The sequence below is a fragment of the Lipotes vexillifer genome, unplaced genomic scaffold, assembly GCF_000442215.2.
Source record: "Lipotes vexillifer unplaced genomic scaffold, Lipotes_vexillifer_v1.1 scaffold418, whole genome shotgun sequence".
In the NCBI taxonomy this organism is placed as follows: Eukaryota; Metazoa; Chordata; class Mammalia; order Artiodactyla; family Lipotidae; genus Lipotes; species Lipotes vexillifer.
The window spans coordinates 5,316,899-5,336,810 of NW_006798629.1; the positions used below are offsets into that span (position 1 = coordinate 5,316,899).

The 19,912-nt window shown below is 42.7% G+C and overlaps 1 protein-coding gene across 1 annotated transcript in view; it reads right to left on the minus strand.

Annotated features, from left to right (window-relative positions):
- The window catches only part of PLCL2 (phospholipase C like 2), a 198,318-nt gene that overhangs the window by 177,918 nt on the left and 488 nt on the right, over nucleotides 1–19,912 (minus strand). Inside the window, exon 2 of the mRNA XM_007470619.1 lies at nucleotides 19,639–19,907. The gene's annotated coding sequence lies outside the window, so the exon portion shown is untranslated. The remainder of the gene's footprint in view (nucleotides 1–19,638; nucleotides 19,908–19,912) is intronic.

The window sequence follows — 19,912 nt, forward strand, 5'->3', positions numbered from 1 at the left end:
GGGAGGACCAGCCAGGGTACGGGTCCCAAGGACAAGGCCCTGAGGTTTCTCTAAGAAGCAGGAGGTAAGACTGTGTCCAAGGATGGGAGGGAGGAGGCGACAGGACGGCCTCCCAGATCTCCTTGCCAACGGTGGCACGTTAGTGGGCACTGCCCACCCAGAGTCAGGGCTGCAGAGGCAGACCGTGTGAAGCGGAGTCTTTCCCGCTGGCTCAGAGCAGGGCAGCCTGTGACCCTGTCCTCACCAGCTCACATGGCCTTGGGAAAAGGACTGCCCCGCACAGCTGGCACATGCAGCCCTCCACGTGATGAAGGGTCTTTAGTCACGGAGGCAGCACACTCCACGTGGTTCTTGAAAGCAACAGGTGGCCTCCAGAATGGCCAGGCATGATGCTGTTACTTTCCTGGAATGACAAATAGGTCCAACACGCTAAATATTTAGTGGAGAAATAATTTTTTTTAACTTCAAGGATGTCCAGATGCTCTGCCTTATCATAATAAGCAGTGAAGTGGTTGATTTATCTAAGCAATAACAGGGCAGAGACAGACGTTCAAGGCATTAAACTGCAGTCCCTTTCACAGCACAAAAGCAGCTCTTCAGTGTTTTGATCAGCTAGAGAGTCCACCACCTCAAACGGGTGCTGCCCTAAGATCACCTTTCGATGATCCTGGTTCGATTTTTGTGCCTCATTAATTCAGCGGGTGAGGAAGGAAGTGCCACCTTCCCAGTTTACATGGACATGACGTTTGAAGGTCTCTGGCCAGCGTGGAAGGGACAGGAGGACAGGGCCACAGGGCAGGGACCTGGGTCCACAGCCCAGCCTTGCTAATGTTTCGTGTGACACGTGTGATTCTGTACACGTGGGTCAAGTTTTCCACCTGTAATATAGGGGCACCAACGATATCTACAGCACAAGAACGTCTGAGAGTAAAGTGAGCTGGCATTAAAAGTGCCTGGTGGATCCTTCTCAAACTCTTCCAAAACACAGCAGAGGGAGGAACACTCCCAAACTCATTCTACAAGGCCACCATCACCCTAATACCAAAACCAGACAAGGATGTCACAAAGAAAGAAAACTACAGGTCAATATCACTGATGCACATAGATGCAAAAATCCTCAACAAAATACTAGCAAACAGGATCCAACAGCACATTAAAAGGATCATACACCATGATCAAGTGGGGTTTATCCCAGGAATGCAATGATTTTTCAGTATATAAAAATCAATCAATGTGATACACCATATTAACAAACTGAAGGAGAAAAACCATATGATCATCTCAATAGATGCAGAAAAAGCTTTCGGCAAAATTCAACACCCGTTTATGATAAAAACCCTCTAGAAAGTAGGCATAGAGGGAACTTACCTCAACATAATAAAGGCCATATATGACAAACCCACAGCCAACATGGTTTTCAATGGTGAAAAACTGAAACCATTTCCACTAAGATCAGGAACAAGACAAGGTTGCCCACTCTCACCACCCTTATTCAACATAGTTTTGGAAGTTTTAGCCACAGCAATCAGAGAAGAAAAGGAAATAAAAGGAATCCAAATCGGAAAAGGAGAAGTAAAGCTGTCACTGTTTGCAAATGACATGATACTATACATAGAGAATCCTAAAGACGCTACCAGAAAACTACTAGAGCTAATCAATGAATTTGGTAAATTAGCAGGATACAAAATTAATGCACAGAAATCTCTTGCATTCCTACACACTAATGATGAAAAATCAGAAAGAGAAATTAAGGAAACACTCCCATTTACCACTGCAACAAAAAGAATAAAATACTGAGGAATAAACCTACCTAAGGAGACAAAAGAACTGTATGCAGAAAACTATAAGACGCTGATGAAAGAAATTAAAGATAATACAAACAGATAGAGAGATATACCATATTCTTGAATTGGAAGAATCAACACTGTGAAAATGACTGTACTACCCAAAGCAATCTACAGATTCAGTGCAATCCCTATCAAACTACCAATGGCATTATTCACAGAACTAGAACAAAAAATTCCACAATTTGTATGGAAACACAAAGGATCCCAAATAGCCAAAGCAATCTTGAGAAAGAAAAACAGAGCTGGAGGAATCAGGATCCCAGACTTCAGACTATACTACAAAGCTACAGTAATCAAGACAGTATGGTACTGGCACAAAAACAGAAGTATAGATTAATGGAACAGGATAGAAAGCCCAGAGATAAACCCACGCACATATGGTCACCTAATCTTTAATAAAGGAGGCAAGAATATACAATGGAGAAAAGACAGCCTCTTCAATAAGTGGTGCTGGAAAAACTGGACAGCTACATGTAAAAGAATGAAATTAGAACACTCCCTAACACCATACACAAAAATAAACCCAAAATGGATTAAAGACTTAAATGTAAGGCCAGACACTAAAAAACTCTTAGAGGAAAACATAGGCAGAACACTCCATGACATAAATCACAGGAAGATCCTTTTTGAAATGGAAATAAAAACAAAAATAAGCAACTGGGACCTAATGAAACTTAAGAGCTTTTGCACAGCAAAGGAAACCATAAACAAGACCAAAAGACAACCCTCAGAATGGGAGAAAATATTTGCAAATGAAGCAATTAACAAAGGATTAATCTCCAAAATTTACAAGCAGCTCATGTAGCTCAACATCAAATAAACAGACAACCCAAACCAAAAATGGGCAGAAGACCTAAATAGACATTTCTCCAAAGAAGATATACAGATTGCCAGCAAACACATAAAAGGATGCTCAACATCACTAATCATTAGAGAAATCCAAATCAAAACCACAATGAGGTATCACCTCTCACCAGTCAGAATGGCCATCATCAAAAAATCTACAAACAATAAATGCTGGAGAGGGTGTGGAGAACAGGGAAGCCTCTTTCACTGTTGGTGGGATTGTAAACTGATACAGCCACTATGGAGAACAGTATGGAGGTTCCTTAAAAAACTAAAAATAGAACTACCACACGACCCAGCAATCCCACTACTGGGCATATACCCTGAGAAAACCATAATTCAAAAAGCGTCATGTACCACAATGTTCATTGCAGCTCTATTTACAATAGGCAGGACATGGAAGCAACCAAAGTATCCATCGACAGATGAATGGATAAAGAATATGCGGCACATATATACAATGGAATATTACTCAGCCATAAAAAGAAATGAAATTGAGTTATTTGTAGTGCAGTGGATGGACCTAGAGTCTGTCATACAGAGTGAAGTCAGAAAGAGAAAAACAAATACCGTATGCTAATACATATATATGGAAACTTAAAAAAAAAATGGTTCTGAAGAACCTAGGGGCAGGACAGGAATAAAGACGCAGACGTAGAGAATGGACTTGAGGACACAGGGAGGGGGAAGGGTAAGCTGGGACAAAGTGAGAGAATGGCATGGATTTATATACACTACCAAATGTAAAATAGATAGCTAGTGGGAAGCAGCTGCATAGCACTGGAAGATCAGCCTGTTGCTTTGTGACCACCTAGAGGGGTGGCATAGGGAGGGTGGGAGGGAGACGCAAGAGGGAGGAGATACAGGCATATATGTATATGTATAGCTGATTCACTATGTTATAAAGCAGAAACTAACACACCATTGTGAAGCAATTATACTCCAATAAAGATGTTAAAAAAAAAAAGTGCCTGGTGGAAATTAAAGAACTATGCAAACGTGAGGTGTTACTAGCTTACACATGAACTTTCACAGATGATTTTTTTTTTCTTTTTTGGTTATGTAGTATTGTTACCACCGTTTTATGTTTTCATAACATCTTGCTTTAGGAGTTTTAAAGTTCTTTCAAAACATTAGGACAATCATGCAACGAGGAGATTAACATGTAGCTTTATTTCAATTTATAAAGAATACAGTGAGATATAAAGAGTCTTGCTGATTTTCTTAAAAGTCAAAATATGATCTAAAGTTCGGATTTTCTGTCTTCAGTAGGAATGAGAATAGAATAAAGAATAAAATAAAGTGTAATTTGTAATTTCATTAGTTAAAAATTGTATTGTCTTTTCAAATTCACTGAAAAATACTAAAAATACAGAAATAACTGTATTTAAATGATTATTATCATATTGAGAGACTTCCTAAATTCTTCTCTGAATTGTTACTTTGTCCAGAAAAAAATGAAGGTCATTTTCTTCAGTATCACAGTCACTGCTTAGGTCATAATAGAACCTTTCACAACTCTGTGAGATTAAAACCTCTCTGGCTCTAGCCTGGTCATGACTAAAACCGTCAGGCCAACCCACCAGCTCCCAGCGCTAAAAAATAATAAAAGTGACCAGCTGGGGGACAAGGCACAGGGCCTGGGGTTATGCATTTCCACTTGAAATGGTAAGTAAATCAAAGCCAGAATGAAACGAATTAAAAATATGAAACCAAAACATGATATTCAAATAAGGTGGAACAGGGAGTATTGAAAACAACATTGTATATTATAGATGATAAGAGAAGTGGGAAATTAATGTGACCTTTATAACAGGATAGTCATTAGGATTTTTAGGATTGAGAGTGAGTGGTTTAATGGATTTATGAGTAAACTTATAGGAACAGCACAGATCTTTCTCATGCAAAGAACTGAAACAGCAAAATAGCAGCAAGCGAATCATTCAGATAAACAGATCCTCCCAAGATTTATACAGCCTTTACCTACCACATCAGAAAGTCACTCAGAAAGCACTGACCCAGGTGCCCAAAACACACCTAAGAAATCTGGCAGATGAGAATTCATGTACCTCTTACATGCAAAAGAGGAGAAGGCGGACTCCTCTGGGTGCATTTAACATTATGATGGGGCAGAGGCACAAACCCCAGACGAGAGCCCGGGGCCCCCCACCTGCAGCTCCCGTTCCCACAGAACAGAGCCCTGAGCACCGGAACTGGAGTCCTCGTCTCAGGCTTGAGCTTCTGCAGAGGAACTCAGGGAGTTCAGCCTCCCTGCCTACTTGGGGCTCTTTTGTTGTTGGTTTTAAACATGACCCCATGGTTGGCTCTGTTCGGATATAGGAGAAAAGCCCAAGGCTAGACTAACAGTCCTCTCTATACATGACATCGGCCCTGCTGTGAACGCAGATGCTTGACTGTCCTCTCACTCTTGAGATGCATCCTGTCCAGGTCTCACACCGGTCTACTGATGCTGTCTGCACGGGCTCCACGTGGCTCCAGTGGCCGCAGCTCCATGGCACGTCCCAGGGCTGAGCTCCTGTCCACCACAGAGGTGAGCCGGCCCCTGCAGTTGTGTAACGGGGGGCATCATCACCTCAGCAGCCATGGATGCAGGGCACCCAGAGCTGACCGTACCTTTCCTCACACCTCTGTACCACCTGGAAAGCACAGCCTCCACTAAATGTGGGTGCCCTGGCAGAGCACCGGGGGCCACCGGTGGATTACAGGCTGGCCAGGACACTGATCCTGCAAGCCCTCACCTTCCATCCCTGGCCGCGTCACAGCTGGGTGGGGGCCTGTAGCCACAGGCCACCTCTTCAAACTGAGCTGTACAACTACATCATTCTCTATCTGAAGCCTGGTGTAGAAAAGGTTGAAAGCACTCTTTTGGAGCGTAATGCACGGATCCCACGGCCCCTGGCGCTCGTAGGAATGGCAGGCCTGAGAGTCGCCAAGTCCTATCTGGGTCTGGAGCTCTACCGCAGCCTGTTATTTTGGGGACATCTCCTAGGCCAGCTCCCTCCTTGTTTTACCTTGCCGTCTGGCAACCAGCAAGATAAACGCACTGAGGTCAGGGCACTGTCACAGAGGGAGGACACTTCTCCACTAAGTGAGGAGCCAGCCAGCAAGGCTACTTGCCTATTTCTCTCGCTTTGTTTCACCTTCTTGCTTCTAGTTCCCTCGGGGTATCATTCATCAATGGCAGGTATTCTTGCGGGCAGAAGGGGGTATTTAACGATTAAAAATAATCGTCAACAATACTTCCTTTCCTAACAGAGAAGATGGGTAAGAAGATCTGGCTAATTACGCTGCAGGAAAGGAAACCCCTTCAATTCTTAGCTTGGTAAATATTAGGGAGTACTAAACTTTCACAGAAAGATTGTAGACTTTCTCCCCCCAAAGAAGTTAAAGCTACTCTGCCTCCCATTTACAAATAAGTAAATAAAACAACAATTAGAGGTGTATCAATTATGTATGAATAAGTGGGTCCCAACCACAGTCAGGAAGGCTCGAGAACACTTCTGTGCTGCCAGACTGTGCATCCTCCGGCCTCCAGAGACTGGGGTCTGCAAAGACTCGGCCTTCCCAGCTAGGACAGGGGGACACAAGTTTCCATTCGGGAATATCCACTCATGTTAATTTGGAAGGGAAAAACAATTCACCTAAAAGGATGAGGGTGAATAACGGTGGTCTGTTGATAAGAGCAGCCAAGTCCTGGAGAAACAGCACACAGCAAGTCACGAAGACCACAAATCCTCAACGCTGATGTTTCCACGTGACTGCCTTGCAGTCAACAAAATATATTTTACAGATGCTCTGGGAGTTCAATGGTCATTCCTCCTGACCGCAAGCGTCTGTGTGGCAAGAGGAAAAGGCTACAGCATTCCGAAAGTAGACGTTCACCCAAAGATCAAGATACACCCACCCCGACTGTTGGCACACCGCCACGGGATGCCCTGAAGCATCACCAGATTGTTCTCTTCCTCCCAGCATAAACTACCTGTACAAACAGACACCTGTCTTCAAGGGTCGACATATCATCTGCCACGAGTAAACAGCACTTTTACTGCACGTCACCGCCTGAGGTGGTTAAAGTTATTTGGATCAAAAATACATTCTTAAGGTACAATGATTAGCACAGAGGGCAGACCACCATTTTTACACGTAAGTCAGTTTCTCCAGATTTGACCTGATGAACGGGAGAGCCATCAGTGTCTTACACACCCCCTCGGAAAAAGGGCAACTCAACTCCTCGAAGGAGAGGCTCCACTGAGGCAGCTGAAGGCTGCACCCTACCCCCTGCGCCCTACCAGCCACAGGATCACCAACCAACCGCCTGTCACCTGCAGTATTCTGGGGCTGCTTGTTCTGTCATATCTAACAGAGCTGACCAGTCTGAGACCCAACACAGGAGAAAGGTTTCAGCTATTTTCAACTCTGACCATGCCCTAAAATCTCCCAGGGCGCTTTAGGAAAACCCCGGAAATTCTGATTTAATTGGACTAGAGTGGATCTGCACGTTAGTGTACTTTAGAATCCAGATAATTCAGTGTCCTAAAAATTCCAGTGTGACCCACTTGAAGAGCTGGTGTTCTCCCCACCTGAAGGAACGTTTCGATGGGACAAGATAAATGCCGACAGAGCCAAAACTCTGCTGGCCACCTGGGACCCCAGGTAGATGGCTCTTCAGTGGCCAAAACAAAACTCTCGCTTTTGTCTACAAACCTGGATAACTGGTTTCTGTTTGTTCCCTGCTTTTGAGACCAAAAGTGCTCTCTAGAAAGCCATCTTGCAGAGAACAGGTGCTCCACAAAGGAAAGGTTCTCAAAGTTTTGTGTGAGCAGCACACTTTCGAATAGTAAATCTTTCAAGCGCACCAGAAGGGATGAAAACGCTCAAAATCACACCAAACCGATCGTCAAAACCCCCAGCAATCACAACAGAGTAAGATGACGCCAGTGACCAACACTCCCTTCACCACTGTGTCAGCCCGCCCGCCCCGCCTTCCAGGCCTGGGTCCTGATGTGTTCTCAGCACAGCCCAGGAAGGATCCCGTCCTCCTGCTGTTCCAGCCAGCGTCTCCCCTACCCCCCCACTCCACACCATCACACAAGCTTGGGCCTCCACCAGGCCTCGCTGCGGCATGAGCACCCCACTGCAGCAAAAAGGTGTTTTACATGTTGATCGACAGACAGCAGCAAACTATGAAAGGCAGTGTCCTAAACAGTGCAGAGTGAAGCAGCCTGTAAGTATCTAATTTTGATTTATTTTCTCAATTGTGCAAATCAACTTATTTATTGAAGTATGATATACCTCTGGACGTCAGGAGTGTGTACAGTTCAATGGATTTTCACAAAGTGGAACCACCCTCAGATCCAGCAATCAAAAATCAGTGACACCCAGAAGCCCCTGGGTCCCCCCTCCCAGTCATGAGCCTTAAATGGGACCACTATTAGGACTTCTATCACCAAAAATCAGTTTGCCTGTTTTGGAACTTTATATAAATGGAATCATACAATATGCATTCTTTTTGTGTCTGGTTTCTTTCCCTCAACATTATCTTGAGAGGCTAGAGCGATACATGTAGCAGTCATCTGCTCTTTTTGTTGTTTCTGTCTGTCTGTCTTTTTTCTTCATAGTATTCCATTGTGTGATATGCTTATTTTAAAAGATGAGCCTTTGGGTTGTTTCCAGTTTGGGGCTCTTACGGTTAATGCTGCTACAAACATTCTTGTACATATCTTTTGATACACAAAGGGACTAATTATCTGTTGGGTATACACCTAGGAAGAAAGACAGTATGAACGAAAGAATAGGTAAATAGACCAATCTAACAAAACAGACTTCAGAACAAACCCACACATATAAAGTCACTTGATATATGACAAAGGGCCGATGCAGTGCAATAGGGAAAAATGATATTTTCAAATAAATGGTGCTGGATTAATTAACTGGATATTTACATGGAAAGAAAAATCTTGACCCCTACCTCACACCACACACACAAATAAGTTCCAGACAGACTGCAGAGCTAAATTTGAAAAATAAAGGTTCTAGAAGTTAAATAAATGAATATCTTCATGGTCTCGAGCTAAGTTAAAATATCTTACACAGGACACAAAAAATGACAACCAGAAAGGAAAATGCTGATAAACTGGATTTCACTAAAACTAAGACTTATTATTCATTAAGAGGTGCCCCTTAAGACAGTGAAAAGACAAGTCACATACTAGGAGAAGAAATTTTCAATATACATATCACACAAAAGACATATCCAGAAAATGTAAAGAAGTCCCACAAATTAATTTTTTAAAATATAAAAAACCCAATTTTTTTATATGGGCGAAAGATAGGAATAGGCATTTTACAAAGGAGAATATACTAATGGCCAAGCAAACATGAAAAGGTGCTCAACATCATTCATCATCAGGGAAATGCAACCTAAAAGCCACGGTGCATTACATAACCATCACAGATACAATTTAAAACCAACAAAAACCACTGACAATGCCAACTATCAGGAAGCATTTAGAGCAACTAGAATGCACATAACCTGGTGGGTGTGTCAATTAGTTTTGTCAGTTAGGAAAAGCACATGATAATATTTACTGAAGCTGAATATACACATATCCTATGACACAGCAATTCAACTTCTGATACTGTTTTAATGTATAGAAAAAACACTTATGGGAATATATATAAACCAGAGAAAGCCTTGAAAGAATACATAGATCGCTTTCAACAAACCACCAAAAACTCCAAAGACAAACACATCCGTTAAACCCACATTACATCAGGAATTCTATCAGTTCTGATATGAAAACCTCTGAATGATTCTACTGGTATTTAATATAATCTATTAGCATGGATTAACAGCAACAAAATCTAAGCAACTTGCTGTATTTCCTCCAAGAATAACCATTAGACCATTTAAACTATTTGAAAAATTACACCTACTTATGCTCACAGGATATCAGAGCTTAGAAGGAAGATGAAAAATACAAAGCAGCAGGAAACCATGTAGAGAGAGTCATACAGCTTGTGATTCTAATGGTAGCTGCAAACGAGGTCGCTTATCCCTCTGTGGCCACGCTAATTGGTCAGGAGCAACAGAAGCCTCATCAGCAATGTTCATAAAAACAGGCTCCCCCTGCCTGGGCATTTTCAATTTAGAGAGCAGACACCTGCTACCCATCAGTCTCTCACAAGACAGGACTCGTGCCAACCACCACTATGTTATTTGGTTTGTTCTTAATCTTTACTATTTATAAACAGAGTCTTCAGAGTACATGCGTGCACAAGTGTAGCATGTGTACCCATGCAGCTATCTATAGCCAAAAAAACAAATTCTCAAAACTAGCTGTTTGGAAGACCACATCTTGTGCTATTAATACTCACATACTGCAGTATTACATAACAATTTTTTTCCAATTCTGCTAGGCTAATATGCAAATAAATGAACTCAACCATAGCTAGGAGCTAGATGTACTGATCAGTATGGCCTTGCCTCTCTGTAACTACAAAAGAATTTTGCATGATCTCTTTCCGTTCTAAAACTCCCATGAATCTACATGATTAATCACTTTTAAATCCAGCTGCCTGGGTTCTGGGGTGGTAATATCTGCTATTTCCAAATCCGTATATTTAGCATACTCCAAGAAGATACCTCAACACTGAACTCATAGTAATGTGCTGAAGGCATAAACATATTCTATAATTTTATAATTTATATAAATATCTTTATATAATAATTTATATATAATAATTTATATAATTGTTAAATATAAATAATTTATATTATTTGACAATTCCAAAACAATAGTAGGGATAAATACTATCAGAAAAAACTCACCTGAAAACAAATTGTTACTATTACCTGCTTTACCCTCCAGGACCCTAAAAAGTGTAAATCAAATTTTGTTAAAAAGAAACAAAAATGGGAAATGATTCCCTCCTGAAAAGCTTTGAAATTCATCAAAGGAGAGTGGAGAGGACAAAACCCTGGTTTTGTCCAGGGTAAATCCGGACTATGCTGGGCAAACCAAGACATATGGGTGCTTGGTGCAATAAAACTAATGTCCAGTGCCCTCCGTTTATTGAAGTGGGGCTATTAAGTTATGAGCTCAGTTGTACTGACGCATCAGATTGAGAAAGGCACCAGAACAAAAATCATTCGTGAAGCATCTTCAGAAGAAGTCTGAGAAACTTATCTGGGTACATCCTTTGTGTCTCAGAAGATAAGACTTTCAAAATGGGGATGGCAGTGTTAGTGATTTCCAATTCAAATGAAGCTAAATGAGTTTGCTCATCTCAGGATCAACTCTAAATAAGAGAAACTAAACATACTAGGGACTGCTTATTGAGTATTTACTACAGACCACACGCTGTTCTGAATATTCCACACACATCATCTCATTTAATCTCCACGACAATGTTATGAGGGAGATTTCCTTATGTCTGTTTTAGAGATGGGTTAACTAGACACACAGACTTAAATATCTTGCCCAGGGTCAAGAGGAAGGAAGAGAGGGAGGCAGAATCTGATCCAAGCACCGAACTTCACACCCTCTAGTTCTCCCACCAGTATTCTTCCCCCTGAATAATCCAGACGTGCAACGTGTGTCCTGAGGACAGACCAAGACCCCATCGTGCAGGCACACCCCAGAGATACTGCCTCGATGAAGCAAATATGGCGATAAAGAGAGTCACACGAATTTTTTGGCTCCCAGGGCATATAAAAGTTGTGTTTATACTACACTGTAGTCTACTAAGCGGGCAAAAGCATTGTGTGTAAGAAAGCAATATACATACCTTCATTTTAAAATACTTTATTGGTTGAAGAAGAAAAAGCTAACCATCCTCTGAGCCTTCAGTGAGTTGTAATCTTCTTGCTGGTGGAGGATCTTGCCTCGATGTTGATGGCTGCCAATCGATCAGGGTGGTGGCTGCTGAGGGCAGGGGTGACTGGCAGTTTCTTAAAATAAGCCAGCGGTGAAGTGTGCCCCATCAACTGACTCTTCCTTTCAAGAACAATTTCTCTGTAGCATGCAGTGCTATTTGACAGCATTTTACTCACGGTAGAACTTCTTTCAAAATTGGAGTCACTCTTCTCAAACCCTGCCACTGCTTTATCAACTAAGGTTATGTAATATTCTGAATCCTTTGTCATTTCAACAAGCTTCGCAGCATCTTCACCAGGAGGAGATCCCATCTCAAGAAACCACTTTCTCTGCTCATCCATAAGCAGCAACTCCTCATCCATTCAAGTTTTATCATGGGATTGCAGCAATTCAGCCACATCTTCAGGCACCACGTCTAATTCTCGTTCTCTTGCTGTTTCCACCACATCTGCAATGACTTCCTCCACTGGAGTCTTGAACCCCTCAAAGACATCCATGAGGGTTGGAATCAGCTTCTTCCAAACTCCTGTTAACGTTGATATTTTGACCTCTTCCCATGAATCATGAATGTTCTTCATGGCATCTAGAATGGTGAATCCTTTCCAGAAGGTTTTCAATTGAGTTTGCCCAGACCCATCAGCGGGATCACTCTCTATGGCATCTATATAGCCTTACGAAATATATTTCTTAAATAATAAGGCTTGAAAGTCAAAATTATACCTTGGTCCATGGGCTGCACAATGGATGTTGTGTTGGCAGGCATGAAAACAACATGTATCTCGTTGTGCATCTCCCTCAGAGTCCTTGGGTGACCAGGTGCATTGTCATTGAACAGTCTTATTTTGAAAGGGATCTTCTTTTTCTGAGCAATAGGTCTCAACAGTGGGCTTAAAATATTCAGTAAACCATGTTGCAAGCAGATGTGCTGTCATCCAAGCTTTGTCTTTCCATTTACAGAGCACAGGCAGAGTAGATTCAGCATGATTCTTAAGGGCCCTAGGATTTTCGGAATGGTAAATGAGCACTGACTTCAACTTCAAGTCACCAGCTGCATTAGCCTCTAACAAGAGAGTCAGGCTGTCGTTTGAAGCTTTGAAGCCAGGCATTGACTTCTCCTCTCTAGCTATGAAAGTCCTAGATGGCATCTTCTTCCAATAGAAGACTGTTTCATCCACACTGAAAATCTGTTGTTTAGTGTGGCTCCCTTCATTAATGATCTTAGCTGGATCTTCTGGATAACTTGCTGTAGCTTTTACGTCAGCACTCACTGCTTCACCTTGCACTCTGATGTCACAGAGATGGCTTCTTGCCTTAAACCTCATGAACCAACCTCTGCTAAGCTTCACACTTTTCTTCTGCAGTTTCCTTGCCTCTCTCAGCCTTCACAGAACTGAAGAGAGTTACGGCCTTGCTCTGGACTAGGCTTTGGTTTAAGGGAATGTGGTGGCTGGTCTGATCGTCTCTCCGGACCACTCAGACTTTCTCCATATCAGCAATAAGGCTGTTTTGCTTTCTTACCATTGGTGTGTTCACTAGGGCAGCACTTTTAATTTCCTTCAAGAACTTTTCCTTTGCATCCAGAACTTGGCTAACTGTTTGGCGCAAGAGGCCTGGCTTTCAGCCTATCTGGGCTTTCGACATGCCTTCCTCACTAAGCTTAATCATTTCTAGCTTTTGACTTAAAATGAGAAAAAAAAATAAAATGAGAGATATGTGACTCTTCCGTTCACTTGAACACTTAGAGGCCATTGCAGGGCTATTAACTGGCCAAATTTCAACATTGTTGTGTCTCAGGCAACAGGGAGGTGACAGCAGTCAGAACATACATAAAATGTATCAATTAAGTTCGCTGTCTGACATGGGCACGGTTCGTGGTGCCCCTAAATGATTACAAGAGTAACATTAAAGATCTCTGGTAACAGATCACCATCACGAACATAATAACAAGGAAATATTTTGAAATACTGTGAGAATTACCAAAATGTGACACAGAGACACTAAGTGAGCAAATGCGGTTGGAAAAATGGCGCCAACAGGCTTGCTCGATGCGGGGTTGCCAGAGACCTTCAACTTGTAAAAAGCGCACTATCTGTGAAGCGCAATAAAGCGAACCACAATAAAAGGTGGTCTGCCTGTACAGCCCAGCTGAGATTACTACCTAGAACAAGTTTTACCTAATCCCCTGCCACGTGACCAAGCACTTGCAGCCAGCAGGGCCTCCCACCTGCCCTCCTCTGCCCTTCGGAGACAGGTAGGTGCCAGGCGTCCTGCCAGCAGACTGGCCCACTCACACAATTGTTGCTAAAGCTCAATGTAAGTCATTATATGCTCTGAGCCCCCTAAAGCTATCAGATTATTCTGCCATAAGGAACATATGTCCTACTGAAACCCCCTTGGGGGTTCCGACTTATCTTAGTCACTACTAACACCCATGCTGGGTACGACCCTCTCGATTCACCATTATCAACAGCAGAGAAAAGCTGGCCTGGTAGCTTGCACAGTTTCAGATCCTGTGGCCCACTGGTAAAAATATATGAATATCCCCTGTACTACAGAATCCATTAATTTGAAATAAAAAGTAAGTAGCTAAAGTAATCTGGAGGTCTGGTAGACAAGCAAGTAATGACAGACAAAATTTAGCATTAATAAGGAACAGAGCATCTAGTTTTGAACACATGTATAAAACAGAGTCCGAGGGGAAAACGTGAATATTCACAATTCATTTATACCTGCATTTAGGCTGCAGATAGCACTGCCCTATTTCGTTGAATTCTGAGGCATGGGGAACTTAAGCATTAAAAAAAAGAAAAGCAAAAGCAAAAAAGAACAGTCTTGTTTAGACCCCTTACAGAGCACACAGAACTATAAAAGGAACTGAACAGATTCTGGGAGAGAGCATTCTAAGAAACTAACTCAAGAGACCAAGATAGGCAATTTAAAAAACAATAATAAACAATTTCCTGTCAGTTGTCTATTTGGACCTGGTGAAAAGCACCACAAGTCAAGCATAACTGTTTGGAGGGGAGGCTGGAAGACAGGGAAGGGAAGAAGCAAAAGGGGTAATTTTTAGGGTCTGAAAATGAACACTCCTTAATGACTTCTGAAACTGAACTCTGAAGTGTGACAAAAGCTCTCTGAGTGGCTGAGACCCACGGCCCTGCGCCTGCCTTGCAGCAGTTATCAAGCCTGGACTCCCTCACATGCATCAGTACAAAGCCAAGTGGAGACCTGCTGATTGGCTACCAGAGTTTTCTGACCTAAATGACCAAGGCTGACTGTTTAACCAGACAAATTCACTCTGTGATCCAGTTACTGTTCGTTGAATATTCATGATACGCCCACAGGTTTGCTGGGTGTACAGCTGTCTCCCCAAAGCCCCCCATTCAGAAAAAAAGTCTAAAGTCAAATGCAGATACTATTCTTAAGATAAAATTCAGAAAATGGTTATTGAGTGCTTGCTTTCTGTGCAGAACTGATAAATACAGCCCAGCTTTGCCCTGCAAAGAGTCTACTTTATTTACACCATAATGTACATTTTAATTATTTTGTTTAAATAAGCATAATAGATGTGAAAAGTCTGCTAGTCCCCCATGATGCGGAGCTCAGCATCAAGAAATAGGGAATCTATGTTGGCAGAAAGTTAGTAAAAGCATTTCCCCTACACACCGTGATATTATAATAAGGACAACAGTGATATTAAGAAAACTAAGGGCTGCCACCTTGGACAAGGTCAAACCTTTGGTCCCAGAAAAGCCAGAGTCTCTGGTCAGGCAGCCATAACAGGTGACTAGACAGCTGCCTGGCCATATTATCTGCCAACTTCTGCCAGAAGAAATTGAGATTCTTTTTTTCCCTTCAGTATCCCCTACATTTAAAGGGGAAAACCAGGTGTTCCAGACCACCAATGCTTCCTTAAGTATACAAAAAAATTAACACTGCCACTGTAATGTGGGGGTCAGTGGAGTGCCCAAGCGGGGTACAACAACCAGCTCCAGCACCCTGGACAAGCAGTTAACCCCTCTGAACTTGGGGTTTTCTTCAGCATCCAAGGTTGGTGCAAGACCAGGTCACAGAATCAAGTTAAACAGTTTTCATGTGTTTTGTGCATAGTAAGTGCTTAATAAACAGTGGCTGCTGTCATTACTTTTAAATACCAAAATAGTATAACGGCTACACTTCCAACTTATTTTTTTTAAGTACCCAAATCAATAGTTGTTATGGTCTGGGGATAGGGGGCAGGGAAGTCTGCAAAGAGACTTGGAGAATTTTTTGAGATGATAGAATTGTTCTAGATCTTGGTTGTGGTAGTGGTTACATGACTTACATGTTTGTCAAATTCCATAGAACTAGACACCAACACAAGTGAATTTTATTTTATGCAAATTAAATCACCTCTCTTAATGTACCATCCAAAATATTTAATTAGCTTTGACTAAAGTAAACCATCCAAACTAACAGACATTTTAACTTCATTTATTTCAAAACTTAAAAAGAAATCTAAGGCTTAAAATGTTACTTCATATTTTTAGACCAAGCTCCTGAATTAAAGGATGGAGCTATTTGTAAAAAATGAATGCCATCTGAACAGCTAACCAAATTAACTGTTTCAAAATAAAGCGTGGACTGTATTGAATGGTGTGATGAAATGAAATATGGAAAGAGAAAATGAAAGTGATGTTTTCGTTTACTAGATTACTAAAGATGACAAACATAATGGCTTCTCCCCTAAAAATCTAGTAATAGGCCTTTGAGAATAAGCTAAAAAGTGTAACACTATTTTCAACAAGCTAAGGAAAAGTAGAAAAGTTTGGTGATGAATTCCATGATTTATTTTTCTTCTCAAGGTACTGAGAAAGGTCTTACCAGGCTGCTCACCCTGAATTTCCATCGACACTCTTACCATAACCAAGGAGCTCTTTTAGTATGGATCTGTGCATCTATTTTGGCAGAAAATGTAGTTTTACAATTTACAATTTCTTACTCAACACCACATTTACAAAACAGATGGAGTTCCAAAGAAATAATTTTAAATAAGGAATATCATTCCAGTCAGCCTACAGCGGATTTCTGCACGTCCTGCACCTCAGCAATAGTCCCCCTTCTTTGCCCACTGTTTATCCCATTTCTGCTGTTATTTTTCTCTCTGATTTGGGGATCCCCACCTAAGAGGAAGGTCAAGACTGTAATGAACTAGGAAACAGGCATAGCCGGACACTGCAACTAATGCAACCCCATGAGCGCCAGCCTCTGATCCTTAGTGAGCATGCACCCTCCGCGCCATGCCCTCAAGTCCCCCATCATCACCATGCTCACTAATCTATTTCCGCCTCTCCCCTTCCATCACCTGACTGCATTCATCCCTTTATTCAAAAGAAACCAAAGAAAGATGTCACCATGTCACCACTGCTTTTTCACATGGGCTCCTGCTAAGCTGTTGGTTTTTTTGCTTGTTTTTTTTTTTTTGCGGTATGCGGGCCTCTCACTGTTGTGGCCTCTCCTGTTGCGGAGCACAGGCTCCGGATGCGCAGGCTCAGCGGCCATGGCTCATGGGCCCAGCCGCTCCGCGGCATGTGGGATCTTCCCAGACCGGGGCACGAACCTGTGTCCCCTGCATCGGCAAGGGGACTCTCAACCACTGCTCCACCAGGGAAGTCCCTAAGCTGTTTATTTTATTTGAACAAAAGTGAAATGTAATTCTGCCATTCCTGTAACAAAAATACCTGTGCATTATTTGCTGCTTTATGAAAGGTGGTATTAAAGTTAAAGATCTCTTTATTCTATTATGTTATTAACTTGATGCTGTCATGTCTTTAGAAAATGCCACACTAAATTTCTAAAATCTTGATACCTCAAGACGCCAACTGAAAGGGAGTAAATACCAAGTAATTACCTATTTAAATATAGCCTACTCCTTCCCTAAAATCCAGGCTTGATCAACTTTCAACACTATTTCCATAGTTTTAAAGCGTGATTAAGAAAATGCACATTGAAAATAGAGGCAAGAAAAAGGAGTCAAGTCATCTTAGGAGATACGAGACAATAAATAAGATATGAGACTGGTAAATCCCAATGAGCCATTTTAAAAATTAAAAGAACTTAGAGAAAATATGTACTTTCTTATCATTTGTCCATTCATTCAGGAAGCAACCTACTGAACCCCTACTACATTCCTCACAATGTATATCTAGGGATACAACTGCAAACAAGGGACCAACTGCCTCTATTAGAAAGAAGACAAAGATATCTGGGAAACTTTCAAAATTCCAGTGATTTCTGAATTATTAATCATTTCCCCATGTGCTTCTAGCATCTTCAATGAACAAATGATATCTACCAACAAGTTCTCAATTCCACATGTCAGAAATGTTGGCAAACCATCCTTCTTGCTAACCTCCCATGAATGCAAAATTAAAACAGATGCTGTTGTAATTAAATAAGTTACACTGTGAACCACATGTAGACAACAATTAAATCTGAATTTTTTTTTTTTAAAGTGCAAGAACAGGCCTTTCAAAAAAATTGAGGGAGAGGAGTTAAAATGTGGTCAGCTTGTATCTTCTCTGGAATTTTTACGTCAGATTTCATTAACACTGCAGTGCAAAATCACCACAAATATCTAGTAACCAATAAAAACAGTTATGACACATAACTCTGTCAATGGGTATTGAGTACCACGCACGGCTGAAAGCAACTTCCATGGCAACATAAGCGACAGAGTAGAAGAAAACGTTAAGTCACTAAAAGGTAGGTAGGTATGCAGCAAAAACCTCTTTTGCTTTCCTTAGTTAAACTCTAAACGCCTGCTGCAGATAGTTAATACACTTGATCTTTAAGCCCTCCAACTGTGCCCTTGCTCAGCCATAAACCGGGCCAACAGATGACAAAGCGAAAAGCAGTTTCACAATTGCCTGTTACATACAGTAGTAAGGTTGTATATTTCACTAGGTAACTGCAGAGGCTGATAATACCATCAGACACTACATGCTACTCAGAAGGTCCAGTTAAATTTCAAATACCACCAGTGCCAATTCTCTTCACTGTGGCCCGTTCTGCTCTCCCCCTCCCGCTGATGATCTGCCACAGGAAGGTGGGGACAGCCGTGTCAGGGTGCTTTGATGCTCACCGTCCTGGTGACCTCTCAGCCTTCCAAACTTGAGCAGAAAGAGCTAGCCCTTCCTAAGGCTCTGCTCTTCTTAGCTCATCAATTTTTTTTTCACTTCATGTCAGGAGAAATATGTTTGCACTGCAGACCAAAATGTAGTATTAGAACGAAACCATCACAAACTCAGGAGTTCATTACATTACTCCTGGAGTTTAAAATGCACAAAACAATCGCTGACTTCCTTTTGCTAAATAACCCCAGGCAAAAGATAGCAAAACCAAGCAAACTACCCAAAAGAACTTCCACAGAGCTGGAGGCCTGCCTACTGCAGCAAGGAAAAGATTAAACCGTGCAGGACTGTAATCTCTCTGCGCCTCTGACCCTAAGAAAGCCGAAATGGGCATTTATGTTCAGAAACCTACTCCATTTCTCCGTGAGATTGAGTGACCTGGGATTTTTTGCACCCTCTGAGTCCAACCCTCTGCAAGAGGCAACTATAGAGCGATGAGAAGAAACCTATTAAATAATCTCTGTTCACTGCCTGGGATTTTTAAGAACATGCTTTCACATGATAACTGTTTTTAACATACAATGGAAACCTTGCAGGGAGTCTGTTACCAGCCGAGGCTACCACAGGAGAGCGTGCCCTGCCAAGCAGGTACAGGCCATCATTCCAGGCCAATCCTGGGAGAGGTGGCATCCCTAAGTTCCATGGGGGATGTCTGAGCACAGCTCCCTGCACATTCAGGACCACCTCTCCATTCTTCCCAAATGCCATATGCACCCAGTCCCCGCTCAACCACTCCAAGCACCAGAGCATCCCTGGTTCCCGTTAGCAGGGGGCTCCTCGTACACCCACCTCCTGCCACCACTACTCCCCTCTCGGGGAAAGAGCCCCCGTGGACGGCGGGGGGCGGGCGACGGGTGCCCCTCGCCCACCTACCTTGATGATGCTGCTCCGGCGGGGCAGGCCGCCCGGCTTGCTCTCCCGGGGGAAGGGGCAGGCGGCCGGGCCGGGGGTCGGGGCGAGCGCGGCGCCGCGGGGACCCCTGGCGGGGCTGGCCTGGGCTTCGTCCGCGGACACGCCGAGGTTGCAGTCTCCGTTGGAAACCCCGGCGCTGTCATAGCGCGCCCGCCCGTGGCCGAGGCGCCCTCCGCCGCCGCCGCCGCCTTCCCCGGCCCCGGCTCTCAGGGCGCCCTTGGCCGCGAGGACTGGG